The 4,478-nt window shown below is 32.8% G+C and overlaps 1 long non-coding RNA gene across 1 annotated transcript; it reads left to right on the top strand.

Annotated features, from left to right (window-relative positions):
- Positions 1 to 73: 73 nt before the first annotated feature.
- On the top strand, positions 74 to 4,194 carry LOC120350503. The gene is made up of 3 exons (XR_005570814.1): positions 74 to 345; positions 1,679 to 1,768; positions 3,916 to 4,194. It is a non-coding gene; the product is annotated as an uncharacterized LOC120350503 (long non-coding RNA).
- The last annotated feature ends 284 nt before the right edge of the window (positions 4,195 to 4,478 follow it).

Here is a 4,478-nt window from a genome sequence, read left to right as displayed (position 1 = left end):
AGAGGAATGATCTTAACGAAAGAGAAAACGCAAATAGACCAAACGTAACCAGCTTGACCAACATAACGGTTTAAAACTTCAACTGATCATTTTTCAGGTTATGTTTAGCATGATTGTAAGAATGAGATTAGGTTATGTTTTATCAACAAACTGAACAGTCAGGTTAAGATGTAACAAAGTACAGTAGATACAAAATTATTCATAACTTGGTAGGTTTATTCTTATAAATAAGCCCTTCTTTAGCAGAAGACTTATCAAACACAAAGACATAATATTGATGAATTCGTTTAAAACAGAAAGTTGAAACGATTAATAGTATGATTAGGCTATTCATCACTGTACCAGGTAAGATTAAAATAATATTGCCTAGGCCCTATTTGAAATAATTTTTAAATATTAACATCTGAAATGTACCTTCAAAGCAAGTATTGCTAATTATACAGAACAGTCACTTTTAATTTTAATAAAACCAAACGATTCTCCGATCTATGGACCGTGGCGAATAACTTACACTGGATAAGTAATAACGTAAATGCTTGTCACTTAAAATTTTTGCCTATCCATACTCAGATAGGCTACAACATATCGGGACCTGATTAGAAAACTTAGATACTGTTATCTTGAATATTAAATAATTGGATGCTAAAAATTTTTAACACACTGTCAATTTGTGTTCGTGAGCTGGAGTATGGGAAGTTTTGTAGGCTGGTTCGAGAAAAACTTATCAACTACCCTCTCTACTCATTGAGAGATGATGAGACCAGTGGACTTGTAGACCAGTTTGAGATTGTTTAATGAGTTACTATGGCAGTCCATCTACAGAGCCACACGAAACAACCTATCTGCGGCCATCTCTTTATTTGTGTTTTGATTGTTTTATATTTTGACGAAGTCTGTCTGGCGACTGCCGGTCATGGACTGAATATACTGAATTACTGAATAGGCTACCTACCCACTGAAAAATATTGATAAAACATGTAAATAATAAAATTAGGATTATTATAATCTGCTGTATCTTTCAGCCTACAGAAATAAAGTAGGCTAGGAATACAGTAGTTATTAGTCAATCTAAAGATAAACAAAATTAATACAAACATAATTATTTAATAGCCATTGAACAAGATCAAAATGTAATCTATAGGCTATGCATCTTCTATTTTTTCAATAGAGTTTATTCAAGTAGGGCAAGTAGCCTATTGCATTTTAGAAGTTGATGGAGGAGTAGAATTTGTCAGAATATTGAACAATACAAGTTACCTATCATCTAAGTTACCTATTATCTTGTAGTGAACAACTACAAGACTTATCCTATTTTGGACTATGTGTCTAACCTTAACTAAATCTGGGAGAGGAATAGCACAATGTTAACTTATATTTTCTTTTCCTACCATTTTGATGATGTACTTAGTGTATCAATCAATAAAGAATCAATCTTTTCTTTTTTGCTCTTTATAGGCTTTGCATTATATAGCATGCTTTAGGTTGCATATAAAGCTTCACGTTATAACACCTGACTCCTGTCTCACTCAGGATTGAACACCTCAAAACCAAATCCAAAAAATAGGTTTTGAGAACGGATTTTATAAAAGAATCATTGAATACGTATGATACAGGTAGCCTACTGTATTGTCATATAAACTCTTAGCAGGTCTAGAAACAGTTATTTTTCTTTTTTCAGAGAATAACAGGCTGATTGAGCTATTGTTGAAACTTTCTGCTGGGTCTATCTTGCTAGTTTATGGCTGGTGATCACCGTATCAATTATCAGGTGAGCTTTCTTGTAATTATCAACCTATCAAATCATGTTTGTTTTCCTGTCGATGCTGTATGCAAATTACAAATTGCTTTCAATACCAATAATAATAGAGTTTCGCATTATCGTTTTATCAGATGGGCACGCTAAATTGTTGAAGTATTGGCTGAAGTAAGACAGTCGTAAGGCCCATTGACGGCTTAAATATATTCAGGCGGTGAGACCTTCCCGCAAGAGACTCCCCACCAACAAAAGCCACACGAATTTACTTTTTTAGAGTTTTGCATTCTAACATTAGAATACTGCCTTGATCTCCTATTGGAGGCCGCCTGGAACATTCATAATTATTGTTGGTGTCTCCAAAACAAATTTTTGAGACAGGACCGTTCTCCATTGGTTGGGTTTTGTAGATGTTCCCTACTAATTGTTTGTTTCCTGGGTACACACGGGCCGGTAGACCATTAATTTCGATTTGTTCAACGACTTCCATTTCGTGGAGTCAATATTAGAAACCACACCTAACAACTAAGAAGACATTAATCAGCTATAGACTAAAAAAACCGTTTATTGTACAACTACTAACAAAGCTGGTCGCGCTCAAATTCAAATTTTAGGCCTATTCATTGCCCAAGACACATTATATAAAATATTGTACAGGCACTGTAAATTTACTTAAAAATCACATCTTTTCACTTTATATGAAAAATTATCACATGCTGTTCAACCTAATGCTAAAATACTGTTCAAGACTATAAAAACATTTCTTCAATAGGAACTTTTTAATTTTTCTCTTGTATTCCTTCTCAAGTAATTCCCTAACGGTAGGTGATTGTAAAATATGCTTACTCGGGCCTTAAAACTAGTATGACTAGATCTATAATAGTAAAATTCATTTCAGATCTTTAATCAATTCAGTGTGTAATGAGAGTGGACATTATTATGACTGGAAAATACATTTAAATTAGACTTCACAAACAACAAGCATGTGTATATGAAAATACATGGTAAATTCATAATTCTCAGTCTTATGAATAAAAGCTTGCAATGAGTGAGAGGTAATTCATTTCAAATTGTTCTACCTGCTATTTTTTGCAATAAAAGATAGAAATTGGCCATTTTTTGTGTATTGGAATATGGGCTAAGTACACTCAACAACAATTTTTCCATTTCTCAACCGAATTTGACTTATGATGCATGATGTTGGACCGCCTTGACGAGTCGAGAAGAATGAAGTGTAGTAAGATGAAATCTGAGCATTGTGTCAAAAGTTATAAATTTATTTTTATTTTTATTTACAATGCAAATGACACTAATGTAATAACATTGATAGATAAAATAATAAGGTACAGTAGTCCTTGTGCTATTTTTCTTCCAAATTTAAAGGTGACAAAGAGTTTGAAATTTTGATCCTTGAGTTGTCCTTATGCGCGCCTCTCCAATAGTGAATGAAATTAAGTGCATCTAACAGATGATTCTCATAGAACATAATATCATTAACTTCTGTCATTGTGCTGGACAATGTAGTTGGTGATGATGGTTGAAGCTGAAAATTAGGTGTTTTTCACAATACGATGAGCATTGTTGTCCGGTGTACCTGGAAATCTATATGAGATGAAGCGCTCTACCTGATCTTAGATTCTAAAGCACAAAAATACTCCCAGAGGAATTTTGAATTATATATGTAAATGGTAACAATCGGAAGATATTGTTGATCAAAACCTAAAATTCATCAGAATTGATTTTTTCTTTTAATTTTACACATTTTTGATAAATTATTACTCATTGGAGATGGAGAGTTCTGCATGATCCCATTTTATCTGTAAAAGGGCGAGAACCAATTTTTCTGTCTGATTACTGGATTTGGCAGAAATAGCTGAAAACTGGAAAATGAACCCAAAATACGATGTTCTGTATCTATCACAAGGAAATTAATGAAATTTCCTTTGCTTGAAGAAATTGGTTATGGACTTCTCTCATGTATCCAAAAGATATATTGAAAAATCAGAACTACAATATTAATTGCAAGCACCAATGTATATGTGACTGGACTATTGTGTGACAACATTTTTGTATAACTCATTACTTCTGTTATTCCTTGTGGTATTCTTTTCATTCCAATCAATTGGAGTTTTTGAAAATAATTTATTTTTATTTCATTTCAGGCACGAAAATATGTCACAAAGACCGCAGGGACAGTTCATCGTGTGTGTTGTTCCTCATTCTGCAAAGACAGTAGTGAACATGTTATCCTATAGTTTGACACCGTACACATCGTTTTACCATTACCATAGGTTATCCCACTTCCATTGTATAATTTTGTACATTACAAAACATGTGTGCTTTCGTGAATAATAATGCATTTATGTAGATTAACAATTCATTGTTACTTTCGCAATTTTTCATGTTTTGAAAAAAAAATTAAAAAGTATTATATACGGTACTTCATTGGATAATTATTTTATATTATGTCATTCTATCAATATTTTGCAGTTGCAGAAATTTCACAACCATTTATTTTAATTTATTTGAAATAAGTAGGTAGTTGTGATAATTTCTAGTATTTTTATTTGATATGAATATCATCTACCACAATATCACCTCCACTACTACACACAAAATTTCATCTGTCTCTGTCTTCTTGCGTTTTGAGATGCAAATAATTTGATCAGTCTGGTGGCACGTAGCCAGGATTTGATTTCGGGTGGGGGAAATGAGATTTGATTGC

Source organism: Nilaparvata lugens, chromosome 3, assembly GCF_014356525.2.
Source record: "Nilaparvata lugens isolate BPH chromosome 3, ASM1435652v1, whole genome shotgun sequence".
Classification (NCBI taxonomy): domain Eukaryota; kingdom Metazoa; phylum Arthropoda; class Insecta; order Hemiptera; family Delphacidae; genus Nilaparvata; species Nilaparvata lugens.
Note: the sequence above shows the minus strand (reverse complement) of the source record. Positions and strands in the feature narration are given on the sequence as shown.